Source organism: Sus scrofa, chromosome 10 (genome assembly GCF_054392235.1).
Source record: "Sus scrofa isolate SSC_HxYL_T2T_F1_AM1 chromosome 10, Sscrofa_HxYL_maternal_Yorkshire_Landrace_v2.0, whole genome shotgun sequence".
Classification (NCBI taxonomy): Eukaryota; Metazoa; Chordata; class Mammalia; order Artiodactyla; family Suidae; genus Sus; species Sus scrofa.
In genome coordinates, this window is record NC_139392.1 from 13,502,687 (window position 1) to 13,527,127 (window position 24,441).

Here is a 24,441-nt window from a genome sequence, read left to right on the forward strand (position 1 = left end):
TGTCCTGTCATGTCTTCTGCACGGAGTGATTATCTGACTTCTTCTTTTCAGAGTCATTGGTCTGGGATTATTTTCTCTGGTCTCCTTGCATTCACTGATTGCATCATTACTTGAGAGTAATGTCATATGACCATGAACGCCGTGGGCAACCTGATTTTGCTCCTGGCTTCCACAGGAATGCCCCTAGGATTTGTCGTTTATTAAGATGTTGGCTTTAGGGTTGAGATGTTTATCTTTTATCCTTTAAACAAGATAGCCATCTACATGTATTTTCTCAAGAGTTTTAATTAGAAAAGGATATTGGAGTTCCCGTCGTGGCGCAGTGGTTAACGAATCCGACTAGGAACCATGAGGTTGTGGGTTCAATCCCTGGCCTTGCTCAGTGGGTTAAGGGCCCTGCGTTGCCATGAGCTGTGGTGTGGGTTGCAGACAAGGCTTGGATCCTGAGTTGCTGTGGCTCTGGCGTAGGCCGGCAGCTACAGCCCCAATTCGACCCCTAGCCTGGGAACCTCCATATGCCGCGGGAGTGGCCCAAGAAATGGCAAAAAGACAAAAAAGAAAAAAAAAGAAAAGGATATTAAATTGTGTCAGAGAATTTTTAGCATCTCTACAAACAACCACATGGGTTTTTTTCCTAGAACTATTAATACAGTTTCTAATATTTAATCTCATTTGAATTCCTAGCACAAACCCCCTTTGTTTAGGAGGTGTTACTTTCATTAGTTTCTTACTATTTCTTAATGTGGTAACATATTATTTCAGATCATGTTCATAAAGCATGCCCATTTGCTCTATGGTTTCCTTTTTCTCAGGTCTAGGAATTGTTGTACTTGTTTCATAAAAAGAATTTGGAAGGTTTGTTTCCTTCATTTGATATGCTCCAAAACAACATGTGTGCCATATACAACATATACTATAATTTCAACTAATTTAGTTATTTTTAACTCTACTGAGGTCATTCCATGGTAAATTTTCACTGTGTTTCCCCAGGCACACCCGCCTCATTCCCTGCGGTGTGAAAGAGGAAGAGAATCTTTTAAATGGCAGCGAAGAAAAGCAAGGGCTTTGGCCAGCTAGCATTCTCTTTCATTTTAGGGGTGGCATCTGCACACTAGAGATACGGGGTAACTCAAAAGATTGTCTCTTTCCTCACACAGAAGCTGAGATCGGACCCTTAGTTTTTTGCTGCAGTGGTTTAAGACGGGTTTTCCATCTCCCACGGCCCGCGGCTGAGTGAGCTCACCCTCCATCGTCTCTCCGCCTCCCGGGCCCTTCACCAGGGATTGAAACCCCACCCCTGGGGAAAAGCTTGTAAACTGAAAAACATACATACCATTAGCTATAATTAACGCTGTGTTGAGGAAACAGAGCGCGGGTCTTCATCCCTTGGAATGAGTTGCTAAACGGCTCTAAACTTCAGTTCTACCATTTGTTAAACAGAAATGATAACGTTGTTTTGTGATATAGCACAAGTAAAGCACTAAAACTGCGTCTGCCGTAAACACGTGCTAACAGCATTCATTGCTGTCGTTGTCATCTCGCTTTCCCATCCCGAGGAGGCTATTTGTGGTGGAGCCCATGGCAGAGTGTCCCAGAGAAGTGACGAGCATGTTGTCGTCCCCACTGTGGTTGCCCCAACTCACCGCCCCGAGACCAGCTTCTGGCACCGGGAGCGTTTAAATCAGTGAGCAGATACATGAAGAAAAAAGAAAATATCCAGCAATGCTCACAGAAGTTGTTCTGATGTAGACATAACAAACGGGCGTTCTTTAGAGCTTGGAAATAAACTCTGAGCGCTTCATTGCGCGTCCTCTCGGGCCAGCTCTGCCTGTCCTTACAGGAACACACACACACACACACACACACACACACACACACACACGCACACACCCCTCCCAGGGCAGAGGCTCTCTCTACACCTTTCTCCACATGAAGTGCAGAGACTAAATCCATTCTGGGCTCCCAGGCACCCGGGGTGCCCCAGTCCTGTAGCTGGGAGATACCAGGGGCCTCAGGGCACAGGAAGTCAAAGATACAGGAAGTAAATGCCACTAAAGTAGGAAGGAAAGCGACAGAAATGGGTTCTTAGCTCCTCTGCTAACTCCTTAAGGGGAAGGGAAGGCGGAGGGAACAAGCCAGGCTCCAAAGGGAGAAGAAAGAGAACCTCCCCCAGCAGATCGACGCAGCTCCCAGCTTAGCTCTTTCCTGGTTCTAGTTGCAGGAGAGAGCCCAAGACACAGCCCCTGGTGTACAGGACGTGACCCAAATGCGGACACCCTCCCTTTGTCATAAACCGGGTAAATATAAAAATAAAATTACCCAATGTGAGGGAGTTCCCATAGTGGCTCAGTGATAATGAACCCAACTAGTATCCATGAGGATGCAGGTTCAATCCCTGGCTCACTTAGCGGATTAAGGATCCTGCATTCCTGTGGCTGTGGTGTAGGCCAGCAGCGGCAGCTCTGATTTGTCCCCTCGCCTGGGAACTTAGATATGCCATGTGTGCGGCCCTAAAGACAAAAAAAAAAAAAAAAACCCAAAAAAACCAAAAAAAAAAAAAAACCAGTGAAACCAACATGAGAATATAGGGGACTTTTTTTTTTTTTCTAGCTACAGAAATATTTCTTGTAAAAGTAGCACGTCATAAAACACACTGGAAAGGATTCAGATGCAAAGCTCCCAGGTGTACTGTTTCCAGTGGGTGTGAACCTTTGTCCTTCGGTACCTTTGTCCCGCTTATTAAGCGGTTTCAAGCAAAATCAAGTTCATACATTTGCATGAGGGATGGGCTCAGCCATGACGGTACGTGATATGTGTCAAGTTAGAAGGGGACAGCATGGCGCCACGGTGCTGTAAGATCAGGATGTTCTTAGTGCTCCCGTTCCAATTTGCGATCTTTTGGCTGTGGCTGGTTTCGTCTTCCGATTTGGGGGATTTTCTGTTTTGTTGCCCAGAGGTTGAGCTGAGATTCCAGGCCCCTCCTCCGGGCCTCAAGGATCCACCCATCCAATAATTCATATCTACTATTTTTGAAAAACAAAGGGAATAAATTTCTTCAGAAAAATTGAGCTTTTTATGACCCACGGTTGATGACCCTTGGCTTATTCCATTTTCCTGCACTCGCGCTAATTTGCAGTCTAGTCGGAGTCAGTGAACCAAGTGACGCCAAGTCTGTGACCATGTCCACAGCAAAGCCTCTCCACGCACACCCCGGCCAGTCTGGAGCTGCAGCTCCGATCCCTTCAAGTTCTCCTGGAAGACTTCCTGGACATGCCAGCACATGTGACAGTAAGAGTCACCCCACATAGCACGGACAGGTGCCTTGGTTGTTGGAGGTAGTTGCTTCTCTGGAGGTGGATTCCAAGCCCCTGAAGGCACAGATCTCGTTGCTCTGCTTGTGTCCTCTTCCTCCCTGCTGTCCTCTGCTTGTTATGACACAATTTGAGCACCTAGGGTATCATACACTCAGTGCATATGCATGTAGTGTGCCATGCATGTGGCTTGTCATGTGTGTGATGTATATTGCATGCAGTTTGTAATGCCTGTGGCGTATGATACAGCTAGTCTGTAATGCACCTGGTGTGTAATAAATGCCCTGCGAGTCCAGGACTCCCAGCAGGATATGACGCTGCCTTGTCATTCTGCAGACTCTGATACAGGCCTCACCACTAAGCCCTGCCACCTTCCTCTGTCAGTTTGTAGATTCCACATCAAGATCTTTTACCATCTATTTTTAACCACAGGCAGCAAACATCAGGAATTTGCCTTCCTTTCATGCTTTTTAGGGACTGTTCTTTAGGACACCTCAGATGTAATAAGCAAAGAAAAATCCCAAGTGTGTTTTACTGTGGTTTGCACACTCATGCGTCTGGGATGCACAGTCTGGCTAACTTAAGCCTTGTCTCTCATTATTAACACTTGGAGAGCACAGGTGCAGGATTTGGGTGTCCTTCTGGGTGCATCCAGCCTGGGGTGGAGTCTTGTGGTGTGGTTTCCATCCTGGCCGGACCCCTCACCCTTTGGGACACACCGAGGGGGTGGCTGGTCATCTGCCAGATGGTTTTATAAAAGTCCCCCTCTTTCTCCCTCCATGGCCGTGAGGTCTCAAGTCTCCACTTGGCCGCCACGGCCCCTGAGGTCATATTTTCATCTTTTCACTGCTTTGCTTCCTTCAGCACTGAGATGGTCTGGCTGGGACTCAGTGTTTCCAAGCACATCGACCGGGGCGGGGTGGGGGTGGGGGGTGCATTGAGTCGAAGATGCCCCTAGGGAAGCGAAGATGTGTTGTTGAGGGCAAGAGGGGCTGGGGCCCAGCAGCAGGCAAGCTGGGGACACCTGTCCGCGAGGCACCCTTTTCAGCCCTTGGCAGGACGTCAAGTCCCAAGAGGCAGAGGATGACTCGTCGTGTGCTGTGTAGTCCTTGCTGTCATCGGGAAGGAAGAGGTGCTGTCTGTTCATGGGCCAGGACAAGCACCATCCCCAGGCAGCCAGCCCATGAGCCCAGGTCACACACGAGGACAGCCTTGCTGAGGAAAGACATCTTGGGTTTTGTTACTGGGAGGAAGCTCTGTAGCGAATGCCCAGGTCATGTGCGGGGCTCCGTGAGCCTCTCCCTCCTGCCTCCCTCCCTGCAAAGTGGGATCCTCAGAGCGGGCCTCCCAGCTCCCAGTGCTGCTTAGGGCCGAGGAGAGGCTGTGGGTCCTCCAGCGCCTCTGCTTCGCGGAGAGCCGGGGGCTCCTCACGCCGCTGCAGGGATGCACAAGTCTGAGTCTGGGCTTGCTCCTGGGGAATAGTTCCAGGTCTTGATCTGACCCAGAGGGACCTAGGGTGGCAAGCTAAACGTTCAGGCCTCGTGTCGCCACGCCATGAGTGTGGCCAAAGCGACCTTTGATGGGGCTGCATCCAGCCCAGGATGAACCTGCTTCTTTGCAGGTGCCACAGCGAGTCCTTCTTTGCTTTCAGTCTCTCTCTCTCTCTTTCATTCTCCTTCCGGAGCTCCCAAATGCACACATCCTGGAGCATAAGTTTTGGCTCCAAAAAAGGTAAGAACAACTCAGAGTGACAGTGTGGTGATCTAGTCCAGAGCTAGTGCAACATAATTTAGAGCTACTTTACTTTATAATAGTTATGCTTATAATTGAACTTGGAAGCCCAGGGCACCAGCAGATGAAAGCAGAGCTGGCCTGTTGAGGAACCTGGGGTGGATGAGCCGCTACAGGATGTGAGCCCCCGGGCTTTGCAGATAGTATTCTCTGCAAGTTACTGATCTTTTGCAAACCCGTCATCTTCTGGATGGAGAAGCTGGGGCCTTGTGCATGGCAGGGAGTTGTCAGGCAACTTGCAGAGGGCAGAGCCTACCTTCGAACATCTCTCTCTGAACTTTCCACTGCTTTATGCGTTTCACTCCCCAGATCTTCACTTGATCAGAAGAACCATACATACGCTGCTGATACGCAGTTGCAAACCAACCATCTGATTCCCCAAAAGTCAATGACTTTCTTATGCAAGAACCAAGTCACTATTAAAAACAAATAATCTCACGGTCATACGTAATGGCAAAAAAAAAAAAAAAAAAAAAAGAGTGAAAAATTCTAACATGTTTCCATCTGATTAATCTTTACTTGATGACTTCCTTATGTCTGGCCCTAATGAGACATCCCAATAAATCTTCTTAAAGCATGTAGTCAGGCTAAAGTCACAGAGACACACAGACATGCCCTAGTCAACACTAGCTGTTTAGCTGCGGTCCGTTCTTGTTAATATACTCCTGAGGAATGAATAAGCCTCAAGATGTTAGTGTCTGTTTTACATCCTTGCTGAAGTAAAGCTTATGTGAAGTTTACAGAGCAAAGGAGTAAACAAAGGACCTTAGGCCCTGATCAGAATATCCTTCTGAAAGGACACGGGAGGAAGCAGATTTCAAGGAGACGCTGAAGATAAAGATCCCGGGCCCTTTTAGCTCCCCATCAAGACGGCTGGCATTCGAATCTTCAAAACCATAGCAGGCTGGGAGCAACGTGAATCAGTGGACCATTTATTGCACGGCCAGTGACTTGTAAACACACCTTGTCGCTACATGTGTTCAGGCAATTACTGCGCAATTAGACCTGCAAACGACGTGGTAATTAAAAGACGAAGTCTCCTGTGGGCTGTCATTTGGGAAGCAGTGACTGCCTTTTCCCTTCATTGGCTTCATCACATCCTCTTGAGAAGACCAAACGCCTTTAGGAGACGACAGGCGATCCGTTTATAGAATGGCTGAATCACAGAGGGAAGGCAGCTCTGAACCCAAGAGGGTTCGAAGCAGTGCTTCCTGGCGAAGAGGAAAGTCAGGCAGGACTATGGAAGCATGTCAGCAAACCCGTGCGTCCACGGCACAGGGGCAGGGCGAACATGGGTTAGACAAGGGTCTTCAAAGCTCTGGGCACATGAGGAAACTCGGGCCCCCCGAACAGCCTCACGGAACACCAGTCAGGCTCTGGATGCTGTGCTAACAGCTTTACATCTAGCCTGGGAGGGAGATGTCATTATGTATATTTTCCAGACCAGGCTCCTGAGCTCAGACAGGCTAAATAATAGCCCCTTGTGCCCTCTGCAAGTGACGGTCAATCGGGATGTTAACTCACATGGTCCAACTGCAGAAACTGTTTATCTCTGTTTCTCTTCCTGGGATAAAGGGAGTTCCTGGAAGAGAATTTAAAGGTGTAATTCTTTTTTTTTTTTTTTTTGTCTTTTTGTCTTTTTGTCTTTTGTTGTTGTTGTTGTTGCTATTTCTTGGGCCGCTCCCGCGGCATATGGAGGTTCCCAGGCTAGGGGTTGAATCGGAGCTGTAGCCACCGGCCTACGCCAGAGCCACAGCAACGTGGGATCCGAGCCGCGTCTGCAACCTACACCACAGCTCACGGCAACGCCGGATTGTTAACCCACTGAGCAAGCGCAGGGACCGAACCCGCAACCTCATGGTTCCTAGTCGGATTCGTTAACCACTGCGCCACGACGGGAACTCCTAAAGGTGTAATTCTAATCTTTCAGGAGATCACTCAGAGTGAAATGACTCTAAAACAATGAAAATTTGCCCACAATAGAGCCAACAGCTCAATGTGCCTAAAGGACAAGGCATCAGGGATAGAAAGACTTTGGAAGTTCCCATCGTGGCGCAGCGGAAAGGGACCCGACTTGTATCCATGAGGACACAGGTTCGATCCCTGCCCTCACTCAGTGGGTTAAGAATCTGGCATTGCCATGAGCTGTGGTGTAGGTCACAGATGCGGCTCAGATCTGGCGTTGCTGTGGCTGTGGTGTAGGCTGGCAGCTGCAGCTCCGATTCGACCCCTAGCATGTGAACCTCCATATGCTTCGGGTGTGGCCCTAAAAAGCAAAAAAGCAAAAAAAAAAAAAAGAGAGAGAGAGAGAGAGAGTTAAAGGTGTAAGGTCCATATGCGCATAGTCGGTCTTCTAGATGTCTTAAATGGATGTGAGTTTTGAGCCAGGTTCTAAAAAATATGACTGTTTTTAACCTCATCAACCACAGGGATTTGATTATGTTGCTGTAAGTCCATCAGCCTACCTCGGTAACTCCTGGGCTGAGGGTTGGATATATGTTTTTCTTATCCTTGAACAGAAGATGTGCTAGAAATCGCGGGCAGGTATGACTCTATTTTGACTGAAAACCAGCTGGTGAAGAAAAACCTTGGTGTGGGACCTGACGTTAGGTGTTTGCTAACAGAGCCCTCATCTCTTTTTTCCCCTTATCATTTCAGAGAATAAGGCCAAGCTGGGAAACAATGTTATTCAGAGTCATGGAGTTCTGTCTGCCTTTTTCTCGTCCAGAGACAAGGAGACCTGGCATCAATGGCAGGCATTTGGAGCAACTGTAACAACTGAAATAGGAACTCCTTGCTGGCCTTAGAAAAGAATAATCACTAAGAACAGGAGTCCTGTTTCTGCTCGTGGGAAGAATCCCAGAGAACTTTCCTTCAACGTCAGATACTAGACTGGGCGATCAGAGTAGAGAAAAGCTAGGGTAAGGAAAGAGAGCTAGTTTTATCTGTTACCAGCAGGTTGACCTTATCACTATGCTATTCCCATTTAAATAATTGGACGAGTACAAGATGTTTGATATGCAAAGTATGCCAGGAGTTCCTGTCGTGGCATAGTGGTTAACGAATTCGACTAGGAACCATGAGGTTGCGGGTTCGATCCCTGCCCTTGCTCAGTGGGTTAACGATCTGGCGTTGCCGTGAGCTGTGGTGTAGGTTGCAGACATGGCTCGGATCCTGCGTTGCTGTGGCTCTGGCGTAGGCTGGTGACTACAGCTCTGATTGGACCCCTTGCCTGGAAACCTCCATATGCCACGGGAGCGGTCCAAGAAATGGCAAAAAAAAAAAAGAAAGAAAGAAAGAAAAGTATGCCAAAGTACTTTGTCAGTTGCAAAAATCCTGTAGGCAGAAAATATTATTATTATCCCCCTTGATCAGCTATACAATTCCAGGTTAGTGAAATTCACATATTCTTATAGAAGTTCAAGTATGTTCTTTCTTATTTAAAATTAGTAATACTAGGATCCAGGACTAACATATTATTTAAAATAATGGATTACTAATTACCATAAAGGAGTTCCCATTGTGGCTCGGCAGAAACATATGCTGATTTGACTTCTAGCCTGGGAACCTCCATACGCCGTGGGTGTGGCCCTAAAAAAATTACCATAAAAATATCTCAGATTCCAATGATAATTCCTAAGTAATTAGCACAGCTCTAGAAAATAATTTATTCCCAACTAAAAGATCCAACTCATTGAGCCTGAAATTTTACTACTCACTGAGTAAATGATAGCAGCATACAAATCTTAAAGTGTTCTTTATTTGTATTTTTCTGTTGGTCAAATGACGGCATTACCACTGCTTGGCTTGACATCGGTTTGCATCACTGGCAACACGCATGCAAAATATCCTCATCAGACGGTTTGCCTGTCTTGGAAGAGAATGAGAAAAAATGAGATTGTATCTTCTGTTACAGACCCTAGGGTGTCACAGACAAAAGAACGAGATAAGCTCACTGTTCCGATGTCTTCAAGAGTAAAGATTTTGTAAACAACTTTGTAAAAATTTTTTAAAGTTTTTTTGTTTGGTTTTGTTTTTGTCTTTTTAGGGCCACACCCGCGGCATATGGAGGTTCCCAGGCTAATCTAATTGGAGCTACAGCTGTCGGTCGACACCACAGCCACAGCCACGCAGAATCCAAGCCACATCTGTGACCTACACCGCAGCTCAAATCACGGCAACACCAGATCCTTAACCCACTGAGCGAGGCCAGGGATCCAACCCACTACCTCATGGTTCCTGGTCGCATTCATTTCTGCTGCGCCACAACGGGAACTCCCAAAGTTTTTTTAAAATTGATGTCTAGTTGGTTTACAATGTTTCAGGTATACAGCAGTGATTCAGTTATACATACACATACACACCCATATATGTATGTATATATATGTATATCCACGTATTTATCTATCTATCTATATAACATATATTCTTTTTCAGATTCTTTTCTGGTATGGAGTATTACAAGATATTGAATATAACTCCCTACAGTATACACTAGATCCCTGTTGTTTATCTCGTTTATATATAGTAACGTGTTTATATTGATACCAAACTCTCATTTGTCTCTGCCCCATCTTCCCCTTTGGTAACCTTAAGTTTGTTTTCTATGTCTGTGAGTCTGTTTCTGTTTTGTAAAGAAGTTCATTTGTATCTTTTTTTTGGATTCCACCTGTAAGTGATATTGGATGGGATTTGTCTTTGACTTCCTTCACAGAGTGTGAGTCTAGTTCCATCCACACGGCTGCAAATGGCATGATTTCATTCTTTTTTTATGGCTGCCTAAGATTCCTTTGTTAAATATACCACACCTTCCTCATCCATTCATTATTTTATTCTAAGACAATTTTCAGTTCAGTTTTCAGCTGACAAGCCAGCTTGAGGCACGTGCCATCCAACCCTTCCCTCTCGTGTTGTGATAAAGGCTACGGAGCTTAGACGTTGTCTTGACACCAACTTATCTTCTCTTGAAGCAGCAGTGTTGACATGTCACCTCTGACTGGCCTCGCCTTCTTTCCCGATTCCAAACCCCATGGCTGTGAATCACATTCAACCCTAATTAACCACAAGTGGATAAATGCATCAGCAGCAGCCAGGCAGTGAGGACAGTAACTTGACCTCCAGCATGAGGCCAGCCCTCCGGGACAGGACCCCAGAGCGAAGGCTGGATCCCAGGCTTCCTACATGCTTATTCTTATAGAAGTTCAAGACTGAGAAGCAACAAGCAGACTATGTAGGAGCAAGATCCAGCAGTCCCGGGAGGTTGCCCAAACTCAATTCTTAGTCTTTGCCGCCGTAGCAAGAGCAGCACCCATGGGAGTAAAAGACTAACTGAGGAAGTGTCACCCATCACTGGTGAGGAGACCTGGCAGTGTGGAAATGATTGAATCCAGGATTGTTATCAATTGTCTTCAAACTGGATTTGGGGGACTTTTAAGTCAAATAATTGGACAATTTGCTGTTGCTATCTTTTTTTTTTTTTTAAGCCTGCATTTCTTGTTGTCATCACTGATTTATTTTTATAGCATAGCTCATGTAGGAAATATTCAGGTTAAGAACAGGACTGAAACTCAGCCAAGGATGCTGAGGGAGGAAGACCTGGTACAGTCAAGTGCCCCTGGACCTCCATCTATCTTCATGGCTCTGAGGACCCATGTCCTGGCATCTGGAGGAGAAACGTGCCAAGCGCAGGGGATCTGGCAGCTTTAGGAGAAGCTCTGGGTGCTCATGACTTGATGGGTACAAAGCAAGAAAAGGCCAGCTCTGTCTTCGGAACAGGTTTGGCTTGTCCACCAAAAATGTCCCACCTGTGATGGAGATAGTCAATCCCTTAGAGAACTGCTTATTAAGTTCAAGTCTGAGATAATCTCTTAGGGCTGCTGTACTAAGAATCCACCTCACTTTCTCTCCAAGCCTGCCCAGTCAAGCATGCCAGGGGCATACTGGGGAGATAACTGCTTCTTCCTGCCTTATGCCATCCCTTCTGCCACTTCTAGAATCACCTGTTTCTGCTTCCCGAAACCCATGCCTCCCTGTGCCATCTCTTTCCGTGGGAGGGGACGTGATGGCAAAGGGAAAAATCATGATGATGGCAAAAGTGATTTATTGCACTGAGTCTCCAACCCATTGATTTCCTGTGCATCCTGGGACTTCAAGTTTTATCGCTCTATGTGCCTACCTGATTCCCGGTATCTCACAACATCTCTTTAAAGACTTATCAGGAGTTCCCATCATGGCGCGGTGGTTAATGAATCCGACTAGGAACCATGAGGTTGAGGGTTCGGTCCCTGCCCTTGCTCAGTGGGTTAAGGATCCGGTGTTGCCGTGAGCTGTGGTGTAGGTTGCAGATGTGGCTCGGATCCCGCGTTGCTGTGGCTCTGGCGTAGGCTGGCAGCTGCAGCTCCGATTAGACCCCTAGCCTGGGAACCTCCATATGCTGCGGGAGTGGCCCAAGAAATAGCAAAAAGACAAAAATAAATAAATAAATAAATAAAGACTTATCAAGTTCCTGCTGTGGCTCAGCAGTAACGAACCCCACTAGCATCCATGAGGACTCAGGTTCCATCCCTGGCCTCGCTCAGTGGGTTTGGGACCTGGTGTTGCCATGAGCTGTGGTGTGGGTCACAGATGTGGCTCGGATCTGGCGTTGCTGTGGCTGTGGCACAGGCCAGCAGCTGTAGCTCTGATTAGACCCCTAGCTTGGGAACCTCCATATGTTGCAGGTGCCACCCTGGAAAGAAAAAAAAAAAAAAAGGCTGGTCTTAGTCTGGGTTCTTCCTTGCAGAAGGGGATGTTGAGACAATGATTAGGGTGTAAGTTGTTTATTTGCGAGATTGCAGGAAACACTGGTGGGATGGGGGGAGGGGGGAGGATGTGAGATGAGGACAAAAAAGCAGCCGACAAAGAGTTAGGAGGTAAGTTACCGCTCGGGGCAGCTGAACCCTGCTGGAAAACTCCCTGGCACGCATACTTCAGAGGGTGTCAGCAGAGGAGCAGGAGGCGGGTATTGATACGCCAACTCCACCACTGTGGTCAAGAGCCCTTGGGAGGGGGACAGGGATTCTGGCATTTCTGGCTCGCTGCACAGACGGGCAGACCAGCCCCTGGTGAGCAGAGGCAGCTCTCACGGGGGAATGGCGAGCATTGCTGGTTGGAAGGTGGTCCTTGTTCACGGAAGCAGGAAGGGCAGGAGATAGAGGTCAGACCACTGACCGTTCCTGTCACAGCCCAGAAGTTCTCTCCCTGGTGCCACCAATGCTGCCCTCTCCTCCACAGCCTGTCTGTGATGACCAGGGGCACACGGATGATTCTGCTTGCGTATCTCTGCCGTGGTTGACTTAGAAAAAGATAACTGGGAGTTCCCGTTGTGGCTCAGTGGTAATGAACCCCACTAGCATCCATGATGACGAGGGTTCGATCCCTGGCCTCACTCAGTGGGTTAAGGGTCCAGTGTTACTGTGATCTATGGTGTAGGTCAGAGATGAGGCTTGGATCCTGTGTTGCTGTGGCTGTGGTGTAGGCCAGCAGCTAAAGCTCCAATTAGATCCCTAGCCTGGGAACTTCCATGGGCCACAAGTGAAACGCCCAACCTCTCCCCACCCCAAAAAAGGCAAAAGGAACGTTCCAGGGGTTAGCAGACTGGGTGGTGTGTCTGGAATTAGTTAAGTTCATTCCAATCTTTTTAAAAAACATTTTGTTTCATTATTCTATTCTCAGGTATTTGTGCTGACCACTGTAGCCAATGCTGAGGTAGGTACCAAAATACCCCTCACAGCACATGGCAATGCTCTCTGTGTTGGAGAGTCTGATGACTTACAGCCAACAGCAGACCTAGCATTCGAGAAGTAGTACCAGGCAAAGAATGAACAGGGCTGGGAACAGTAGTCAGAGTGAGAGAAGCTCAGAGGGAGGTGAGTTTCCTGGTGGCTGAAGGGGGTAAAGAAGGCATCTTGGAAGGGGGTGTCTTGAAACCACAAACACAGGGATGGGGGGGCGGGTGAAACTGAAACCTCAGGTACCTATTGCTCATGTCTCTAGGTCGGTCAATGTCAGGGCTCCCAGGTTGCTTGTCCCAACTCTTCTCCAGGGGGAAAAGTCAGGCTGTGAGCATTGTGAATTTAAAAAGTAGAAGAGGATTAATTAACACAGAACTCTAAAATACATCACTCACACAGGGAACTCTATCTAGTCTCTTGTGATGGAACATGGTGGAGGATACGGCAAGAAAAAAAGAATGTATATGTACAATGTATATATATATGACTGGGTTACTTTGCTGTACATACAGCAGAAATTGACAGAACTATAATAGAAAAAATAGAAATCTTAACATAAAATAACATAAAATACATCACTCAGTTCCTCAGAGGGTAACAGATAGCAGTTCTCAATATGTACGGCCCTGGGTCGAGAAACTTCGTGAAGATTTATAGAAAGCATATAACACAGCTTCAACTATTCAATGAGAAAATCTAAAACCTGAGAATGAGCGGCGGGAGGATGGAGAAGGAATAAATCTGCCTGATGTTTGAGTCAGCGTCACCTTGGGAGACAAACTGCAAACATCTGTCTGTGAAAACCACGGCTGCACAGTGGACCTGACAGGCTCTTGGTTATAGGACAGTCGGGTGTACAGAGCTGAGAACCGCTGTGTGGTTGATTTTGTCTCTGTGCCAAGATCCCCCAGGCTGGAGAGGATCGCTGCTCTCAGTACACAAGATGGACTGGTGAGAAATTTCTATTTATTACTGAAACATAAAATAAAAATTAAATCGTAAAATGTAAAAAACATACGTAAACATCTGGACATAACGTTTAAAATATGCACCCAGGAGTTCCCGTCGTGGCTCGGCGGAAATGCTTGACTAGCATCCATGAGGATGCGGGTTTGATCCCTGGCCTCGCACAGTGGCTTGAAGAGCCAGTGTTGCTGTGAGCTGTGGTGTAGGCCGGCAGCAACAGCTCCGATTCGACCCCTAGTATGGGACCTTCCATATGCCGTGGGTGCAGCCCTCAAAAAAGCACTAAATAAATAAATATATGCCCTCTACTAGAGTTCTTTCTGAATAGGTAGTCATTTAGTTGACGGACTGAATTATCATATGTTTCTAAGCATTGACTGCATATGGAAGTGACTTCCAGGATAAGACATTATTTTCTGTGTATTTGCTTGACATAATTTTCATCCTGGTATCAGTTCTCCGTTTTGAAATGGCAGAGTCAAAATCTGCTTTTGGAACATGTGCGTTGGCCTTAGCAGGACTGCCGAGATTGGGTCCAACGGCAGGGAGGGGGTATCTGCTGGATACCTGGGAGAGAGACTGGGTTAACTGTCTCTTCACCCTGGACTAGCTGTTCCTCAAGTCAACACCTCCCCTTTGGCCTCAATTATTCATTTAGTTCTTTGTCTTTTTAGGGCCGCCCCCTCGGCATATGGAGGTTCCCAGGCTAGACGTCAAATCAGAGTTGCAGCTACCGGCCTACACCACAGCCACAGCAATGCGGGATCCGAGCCGCATCTGTGACCTACACCACAGCTCACGGCACCGCTGGACCCTTAACCCACTGAATGGGGCCAGGGATCACACCCAAGTCCTCATGGATGCTAGTGGGTTCATGACCACCGAGCCACAGCAGGAACTGCCCCACTTGACTCAATTATTAGCTGTCCTTAAGAAGGCTGGATCGGCACAGGGAGAGGCTGGTTTGGGGTCCAGTCCAGTGGCCCCCAAGTTTAGAAGCTATAATATTTAGAGAGATGTGGTGTCAGCAAGGCTTTGCCTTTTTCGTTGCCTGGATTCAATATTTAAGTGACAAATTTAAGGACAAGATGAGAGGAAAACATGCTACATAGGCATCTCGAGGGAAATAGCTTGTTTTAGAATAAGGCAGAAATGATGAAATCGTCTATTTAAATCACTTTGGAAATTTTGAAATGAAAATACCAACAGAGGAAATGAGTTTTCTCATCACCCAGGATCAGGCGACTCACCTTAGCACTCAAGGAAGCCCCCTTAGTAATCAACACTCACCCAGACGAGACTAGAAGGATCAGTGACGTGAAATGACTCATCCTGACACAAAACTAATGAGCAGCGAAGCGAGGGCTAGAACTTAGATGGCTTCATTGTTCGTGCATTTCTGTGTAATTGTGCTTTTCAATGAGTTGCAATAAAGCCACCCAAATTTCAAGATGATGTCAGCTGCTTGAAATGAGACGATCTGTCTGTCCCCCTGCCACATGATGCATGACCATCTCTGCTCCATTCAAATCGTCTTATGGTACAGCCCTGATCACACTGGGTTGTGTTTATTTTTGGTTTGTTTTATTGTTGTTGTTTTGGTTTTTTGGTTTGTTTATTTGCTTTTAGGGCCATGCTAGTGACATATGGAGGTTCCCAAGCTAAGGGTCGAAGCAGACCTGCAGTTGCCGGCCTACACCACAGCCACAGCAACACGGGATCTGAGCCAAGGCTGTGACCTATACCCCAGCTCACAGTAATATGGGATCCTTAACCCACTGAGCGAGGCCAGGGATCAAACCTGCATCCTCACGGATACGAGTCGGGTTTGTAACTTTAGGAGCTATGGGAATTCCTAATCACCCTGTTTTTAGCAGAACTTACAGCAGCTCCTTACTTCTTACCAAGAGAGGCCATGGAACTCTGCAGGCCGGCTCCCCACCGGGTTGCCCTACCCTTTGCAACATCCTTTCACTGGGAGACTTTTCCAGTCAGAGACAAATGCCTGCTGTGACATTTCCTCTTCCCCTACCCTCTGGACCTCTGCGTATTCTGCACACCTGCTCCCCCAAATCTGTCTTCCTGGTGAAAACTCCACTTGTCCTGGATCACAGGCTGTCTCCTCCAGGAAGCCTCCCAGGATATGTGAAAATAACCTGAATATGAGATAGCAGTGAATAGACAGAGTAACTAGCCATCATCTCTTTTTTTACTACAAACTTGTTTTGCATGCTGTCTGCATAATCCTAGTCTCTCAGGAAAAGCCTCAGTCACTGGATTTTTAAAGTCAACTTTAAACCAAAAAAAAGCACGTATTGTCTTTGGTAGAAAAATATATAATAGAATCATACTAAATCCCCTACTTATATACATTGGCACAGTGGCCATCATTCATTAATTTCACAGAAATGTTCTAGTCCAGAATTTATCAAACAGTACTAATACAGTGTCTGCTCCTAAAATGGCTTATTAAACATTTAGTATCAATGTCTGAGCTTTCTTTCTTTCTTTTTCCTTTTGGACACGCCCATGGCATGTGGAAGTTCCAGGGCCAGGGATTGAACCTCAAGCCACAGCAGCAACCCAAGCCCCTGCAGTGACAATGCTGGGTCTTAAGACACTGAGCCACAGAGAAACACCCTCAACGTATGAGACTTGAAGTCTTCCAAGGAAGATCTGGGGAGGGTAATGCCAGGTAGAGGGAGGACTGTGAGAATTGGAGGGACGTGTGCCACATACCTTACTTGGTAAGCGGTTACGATGCTACCAAGGTCAGCCGTTGAATATCTGGCAAAATTATCCTTTTGGTGCATCTATTTGACAGTTAATGAAGACAGGTGGGGAACCGTTCTCCCTCCTAAGCTGCACAGAACATCTGCCAGAGAAAGCATCAGCTTCCCAGACCAGGGTTTGGGACCTTGTGCTGTACGCATTCGAGAACAAAAACAAGGTCCATACAGCCTTTCCCAGGCTCATCGGATCCCTCTTTCTCCCTTTGGCTCCTTCTTGATGATCTCACTCCTCCCAGGGTACAGGCGCCTGACCCGACGGTCAGTTTTTGTTTTTCAGCAGGTGTTTTTATTGACAATCAGCCTAGGAAGTCTTAAGACGTCATCTTTCGGTGCTACATATCTAACTCCTCTTCCTGCGGTGTTTTGAATTCGAGGTGCTCTTTCTTTCTACAGCTGCAGCTGTGGCTTATGCCAAGGGTCGAATCAGAGCTGCAGCTGAGGCCTAAGCCACAGGCGCAGCAACACGGGAGCAGAGCCACCTCGGTGACCTACACTGCAGCTTGGGGCAACACTGGATCCTTAACCCACTAAGCAAGGCCAGGGATCAAACCTGCATCCTCACAGAGACTATGTCAGGCCCTTAACCTGCTGAGCCACAATGGGAACTCCTTGAGGTACTCTTGAAAACGGCCAAAATAAAGAAAAAAGAAAACAAACCTGTGTGATGCTGCCCGATAAAGCTGCAGCGGGGGTGTTGCCAGGCGTCTGGAGTTGGCCGTTAGATTGGAGGTCATGCCATCCGTCTTTCCAGAAGGCTGTTTTGAAGATGGAGACGCAGCTGAGAGTGCTCTGGTGCTGGGGTGGCGGGGGGGGGGAGTTGGTGGGTAGGGGGTGCGGTGCCAGTGTGTTACCCGCTGCTGTAGGGATGCAAGGAAGAGAAAACAAAACTTGGCTTGTTGCTTCTGAAAGGCCTCCAAGGTCTGTGTCACCCCTGGAGTTTTAGGCTTGTTGTTCTGCCTTCGCCAAAGAAGTCCTCTCTCCCCAGGCCTGGTAAAACCAGGGAGTTCATGTACACGGCTCGCCCGAGCTGGCCAGGCCAGTTCCATGGCCTTAAATCAGTTGTGATCCAAGCTGATTCTGCTTCAAAATGGCTTGCAATTAGCATGCAGCAACAGGGCATATGAATTCCAAATAGATCAATTAAATAGCTGCCTTGCAAAGAAACCATTTCCCCCAGTCTCGTTTTATTTTTGTCCTTGATGTGCTGGAACAAATATATATCTTTTCCCTGTTAAAAAAAAAAAAAAAAAGCCTCCTCAGTCAAACTATGAAATGATCTGATTAAAATATGGCTTTGGAATGCTGCATTTGAGGCACATGGAAATTTTTCTTTCAATTTTCTCTGACAGTCGGTTGTCCAACAGACTCTGAATCATAAACTCACCTTGTCACCCCGCCGTCCTCCCTTCAGTAGAAGGCACCCATTCTGGGTTATCCTGACCTAAGTGCTGCCTATGTAGCCCAAGGATTGAAATTAAATAGCCACAATCTAGGGTTTAGCATCTTGGAATAGAAACAATGCATATGCCTATAGACACATATAGGTACCTTTCCATGTTCTGTGCCTTTCTCCAAAACAACTCAAAACACCTCAAAAGATTTTTTTGTGACAAATGTCGCCTTTATCATCAACAGCTGAATCCTAACACATGTTGAGAATGTAAACAAAACTCAGGGTTATTAGCACATTCTGATTTTAAACAACCATCTCCTCAGTGTTTTCAACATTACACTGCAGAATGGTTACAGAAGAAAAATCACAGTGTACCCAGTTTTTTTTGTTCTGTTTGCCTATGCTTCTTTCTTTCAGTTCTCCTTGATACATGGTATTTACTTTCTTTGAGATAAACAGCCACCTCTCTGAAATTCCAATGTTTTCAATTTTTTTTTTTTTCCCCACAGCGTTTGTCTCAGACCTAAGTCCCCCTGGGCAATGGTTGGTCACCACCGTTGCCATGGAGATTTCTAGGCTTGGTCCCTTGGTCCCAAGATTCCATTGGTCCCTACTGGAGAAAAAATGCACATGGGTTCTACAACTGTTTAAAGGTACAATAGTTAGAAATATTCTTATCCCCTTGGTGCTCTCGGTTTTCCTACCTGTGAAATGGGTTGATTCCACTGCTGGCTTTGACCAGGCAATTGCTATGAGCCATTTAGAAAAATACAGGTATGAATTAACCATTGGCTAATCTGGTTTGAAGCAGTATTTTTTCCTGACTCAGTTGGAAAAAAAAAAAAAAAACTCTTCATTTAGGTCGTATTTTAGTAAATACATTAACCACGGAAAACGTTTAAATTTTAAAGGGCTCAAATCTGTAATTTATCAGATTTTTTAGAGACTTCTTTTATTACTTCTATTCTTAAATTCACTTTTTCCCACTTGGAGTTTTAGATATTTTTTCTATTATTATCTTCTCGTTGTGGTTTTCTTCTTAAATACTCAATTTTTTTTCCAGCTTTCATTTATTTTTTGTATGTCTGAAAGGGAAGGCCTATACTGATATTTTTTCCCCTCAAAATTCTAACGGTTTTTGTACCACTGTACAAACAGTACGGATAAGCCCACGTTTCTCCATTGCACCTCGATGCCTGTTTTACCGTGTTTGGGAATCTCATGTATACAAATGAGTCTTCTGAGAGAAAGGTAATTTTTCTTCCTTTCAAACCACACAGCATCATGTATTTTGTCTTCCTTATATTTTTCTAAAAATGTGTCTGTGCTCTCGGTAAGACTGTGACCTTTCCAAGGGTATGGGGAATATGTGTGTGCCTCTGCCTAACCTTCTCTCCCATCTTCAGCCCTTCACTCACAATACACTGTTTGAGCTGGATTCTGAGATCACATACCAGAGACACACGCAAGGACAGAGGCAGGAAAAGGTAGATGCAGTAAAAATACTTTAGATGAAAGCAGAGTCAAGGCTGCTGGTCAGCACCCTTGACAGCTGTTCCACAGGACAGGGTAGAAGGCTGTGACGCCAGCTTCTATAAAGGGACGCCCTCACTAGGTAGTCCTGAATGGGGGCCCGTGGACCCTAAGCCCCGTGCCCTTCCCAGCCCTCCCCCCCACCCCACTTGTCTGGATCCCCCGACCTGAGCTTTCCCATCTGAATGAGAAGGACAGATCCATTTAGGACACCAGGCAGGAGGAAGCTCAGAGCCAGGCAGATGCCCTCATCAGCACAGCAATCACTCTTTCCCACCCTCTGTGTAACTAGGCTGCGGATCATTCCAGAACTCATTGATGTTCATTTTGAGCAGTAGAGGTGCAACGACAAACTGCCGTCCCAACCTTGGGATGACATCAGGTCTCTCACTCCTTGTGCCTTGTCCATGAACCAGTAGTCGTTGATTCCTTTGCTAGGGTCCTTTCTGTCCATAAATTTACATGCCTAGGTCATGTGTTATCTCAGGATGGACATATGTCACCCTTTCTAGCAAGAGGCATCTGAGCTATTAATAGTAGAACCAAATTCCTTCAGCCTTTGTAAACTCTGGGAGAAGATGCAATTGCATAACCTCGAGTCCCCTTATAAGAAGCCTGCTTGATGTCCCAAGTCCCAGAAAGGATAATCCCCACCAGGGCAGCTCAGGTGTCACTCTGCTCTTTCTCGGTTTCAGAAGGGATGACTGCAAATTGATGTCCTGCTCACTAAGGTCACTTAGAGTGAGCGTGAGGCCAAGAAGTGTAACCCTTCCTTGACCCCACTCCTTTGCCCTTGGAGGATGGGCAGTTATTGAATTGTCTTGAAAATACTACATCAGTCCACTGGAATTCGAAGAAAGCACGGTGGTTTAGAAGAATTAGTCCAGTGGGTCTGTGTTTGAATCCAGACTCTACTATATTGGGATACATGACTGAGTCTGGTTATCTAACCTCTCTGAGCCCGGGTCTCTGCATCCATTAAGCAGAATAACAACCATCTCATAGAGGTGTTGTTCAGACAAGTCCTATGTTTGCAGTGCCTGGCCCAGAGTAAGCTCTCAATACGACATGGCTATAATTAGGAGTGGAGTAAGCAGGGTTTATTTAGAGGTTCTTGGATGGTATGGGCAGAGATCAGTGAGGATGAGGATCGAGTTCTTCCCTGTGTGTTCTCTGGGGCACGGCCAGGGTGAGGACAGAGCTGCATATGGGCCATTAGATTGCTCCAGTGGTGGCACCTTCCTGGTAGTAGGAAGAGTTGGTACCGCAGTGGATGGTGAGAATTGTAGGCAACTGCTGTGCTGGAGAGCTGGGGCCTGGCCAGGTTTATGGGGCTCTTCCTGCACACCCCGCCTTGGTCAAAGTCCACCTCTTGCATATTCTTCCCTACAGGTGCAATACTGGTGGTGGACGCTGCTTGCAGTGTGACGGTAAGGTGCAAGCACACATGGTCCCATGTACTAGTGCCACCTGCTGTGGTGTTTCCCAGAGAAAAGAAGGGGGCAGCTCATGTCTGGGCACCTTGAGCCCTGGCTCCCCCTCCCTCCACCTGGAAAGAAGTGAAGAGCCATGTTTGGCCACTTGGCCTTACCTTTATTAATAGAAGCCTTGGTAACATCATCTGGGAGAAAAATAAAAGCCCTGGCAGAAGTGGGTATGTATTTTCAGATGACAGTTTATATTTAGACACTGGATTACGCCCCTTAGGAGACACGAAAGAAGAGGAAGCGAGACTGGGGCTGAGCATCTGGCCCGGACAAATGTCATCACTCAAAGAGATGGCGTTCAGCGCACGTGCACAGCAGAGTGGAGAAAAGTGGAAGACCCAGAGCTCGCCCGCCTCCGGCCCTCCGCACTGCCCGCGGTGCTGGGGGCACAGTCCCCAACATTAGGGCTGGACCAGCTGGGAGGGGGAGCCTGGCCACGGGGCACATTCATGGGCCAAAAACGTCCCTACTGGGCCAAGGAGTGACACGGACAAGGTGAAGTGAATGGATGGACACAGGGGCGTGAGGCCGAGCACGCCTCACCTCTGAGGTACACGTTGCCGTTTTGCTCCGAGGCCCTCTAAGGCCTCACGTCATCGTTTGAGGCAGAACTGGAGGCGGATGTGTTAACTTGGCACGCAGTTATCACCTGTCTGTGGAGGTGGTACAATCTGTTCTCGGATAATTTTTAAGTTAAAATTTTATTGTTGCTTCCTCTGAAGTCCATTAAGCACCATAAACACAAAAATGCTCCCCCCCCCTTTTCTTCAGCTGCCTTCCTTGTGTTATCTCATTTTGTGCTCATAAGATCCATGTAAAAGTCGTTGAATAGCCCCAGACTTGTGAATATAAATGCTATTAATAGAATCATTGTAGACTTTTTTTTTTTAAATCCAGAGAAATGGTACTAAACATATTTTGAAAAACAGGAGTTCCCGTCCTGATGCAGCGGAAATGAATCCAACTAGGAACCATGAGGCTGTGGGTTCAATCCCTGGCCTTGCTGGGTGGGTTAAGGATCCGGTGTTGCTGTGAGCCGTGGTGTAGGCTGTAGATGCAGCTCGGATCTGGTATTGCTGTGGCTGTGGTATAGGCCGGCGGCTACAGCTCTGATTAGACCCCTAGCCTGGGAACCTCCCTATGCTGGGGGTGCGGCCCTGAAAAGACAAAAGACAAAAAAATAAATAAATCCACCCAGAGAAAACTACTTAATATTTTAGTGAACCTATTTCCATCATATTTCCATTCCTATTTTAAGTTGTTGAGCTGCTCTACATAAAATGCTGTGCCGTATTTTTTCAGCTAATCGTATACCATAAGTATTTACGATGCAAAAAAGTGGCTCAAATAGAAATAAGCTGGTAAGGGTTAGCTAGAGGCTGCCGTAAGCAGCTGAGAATGGTCCGAGTCAAGCTCATTTGTGCATTTTGGCATCACAGAGGCTCTTCCAAACACAGCAGGGGTGAAAAGATTAGTGCATCTGCTGGAAATTTGGGGTCAGTCATAAGCATGTAGTTAGGGAAAGTCATGTGAGGTTCAGCTTTACGCTCTGGAATCATGTCACCGTTTAAAGATGACATCAGGGCGTTCTGGGCTTATGCGCTCCTAACGACTTCCAGACCGAGTGCATTCCATGAATGGTCGGGAGGATGAAGCCTCTGGATGCTGCGGCCTGCAAAGCCCACCTGGGGCTGACTCACCCAGCTGGACTGCCTTTTTGCGGACATCGTGGTTCATCACGATATGGATATTATAACTGCAAAGGCCATAGATAGATACAGACAGACAGACAGACATAGATTCATAGATGGCGACATAGATACATAGAGACACCTGTCTATATCCATCTATCTCTATATCCGTATCTATCACTTTTCTGTATCATCTATCTATCTATCAGTCTATTTTTCTATCTAAGGGTTTCAGGGTAAGATGTTACAGCAACAAAATATCACCCCTGAGATCATCCTTGAGGGGACTTAGAGGAAAATTTTCATACACATATAACTGCATTCCCTGAGCTGAGAGCCTGTCCCTGTTGACCCAGGGCTCCTTCTCCTGCTGAACCATGGCTCATCACGGGGGCAGGTCCCGATCAGCCAGGCTGGCAGAGTATCAGCAGAAGCTGACTAGCATACCCAGAGCATTGGTCTCATCAGAATTCCAGGAGGCACCTCATTCTTGCTATAGGCAACTTAAAATCTGAGAATCATGAGAGATAATCATCAGACAAGATGGTGCTTGGACAAAAAAGGATCAAGTACATATTAAAAGTACCAATTAAAAGCCATTACTCTATGAGTTTCTTAAGTGAATGCTCTTCCAAGCCACTGGCATAGGTTGTTATTCCTTATGAATAACTAGTCATTGTACATTCACATGCTGTGCAACAGAGCGTCAAGTCCTAACTACTCCTTGCCTATGTCTTCATTGGAACAGCAATAAAAATAGCATCTCACCCATAGATGCCAAACTATAGCATAACCCAGGTCGTGATGATTAAGTAAATGAAACCATAAATCATAGAACAGTGACGGGCAGGTAATAAGCCATAATACACTTTAGCTGTTTTTATTGTTGAAGATAATAGGATTTGTTTATGGGTCTTACTGTTACAGGAATGGTATAAGAAGAGGCAAAGAAACACTGTCTACAAAAAATGAGCCTTTTGGGGTGTTCCTGTTGTGGCACAGTGGTAATGAACCCGACTAGTATCCACGAGGATGCAGGTTCGATTCCTGGCCTCGCTCAGTGGGTTAAGGATCTAGCATTGCCGTGAGCTATAGTGTAGGTCACAGACGCGGCTCGGATCCTGCATTGCTGTGGCTGTGGTGTAGGCTGGCAGCTGTAGCTCCAATTCGACCTCTAGCCTGGGAACTTCCATATGCCACAAGTGTGGCCTTAAAAAGATGATTCCCCCCAAAATGAGCTTTTTTTTCTCCTCAGGATGGGGGAATGGTCTGACTAATGCTATGTAGGACACTTCCTGACCACACAGTGTCTCCCCATCAGATAACAGCAGCATAAAGACCTCTCCAAACTGGATAGATGTGAAATGGCTTCAAGAACTGAGGCTGTTTAGATTACAGAGGATGGGAGGGAAGACGTGGCCTCTACTGAAGGGCAGGGCTGACCTGGGGAAGAACAGGTGCATTTCTTCATTTAGACCCGGAGCATAGGACCATGAGCAACTGGGTAGGAATTCCAGGCAGACTTGGATTCAACACAGAAGGAACTTTCTAGGAGTTTTGTCATAAGCCCTGGGCAGCTCTTGACCTAATCTCCATCCATGGAAGTGCTGCGTGACCTTGAGCACATGACTTAAACTCTCTGCCTCAATGTCTTTATCTGCACCAGGTGGATTGTCGTATCGATTTTTCCAGATGCTGTGAAGAC

General features: G+C 46.7%; 1 protein-coding gene and 2 long non-coding RNA genes across 4 annotated transcripts in view; 1 reads left to right on the plus strand and 2 right to left on the minus strand.

Moving 5' to 3' along the window:
- Positions 1 to 24,441, plus strand: part of DISP1 (dispatched RND transporter family member 1) — a 1,033,384-nt gene that overhangs the window by 304,585 nt on the left and 704,358 nt on the right. The window lies entirely within an intron of this gene.
- Positions 8,843 to 13,214, minus strand: LOC146398801 (uncharacterized). Its single transcript, XR_014817404.1, has 2 exons — positions 13,118 to 13,214; positions 8,843 to 8,973 (listed from the first exon to the last, which is right to left on the minus strand). It is a non-coding gene; the product is annotated as an uncharacterized LOC146398801 (long non-coding RNA).
- The window catches only part of LOC100520091 (uncharacterized), a 52,149-nt gene continuing 45,512 nt past the window's right edge, over positions 17,805 to 24,441 (minus strand). The window contains exon 3 of one of the 2 annotated variants that reach the window (XR_014817400.1): positions 17,805 to 17,860. This is a non-coding gene — a long non-coding RNA (uncharacterized LOC100520091). The remainder of the gene's footprint in view (positions 17,861 to 24,441) is intronic. The other variant, XR_014817401.1, reaches the window with a different exon arrangement.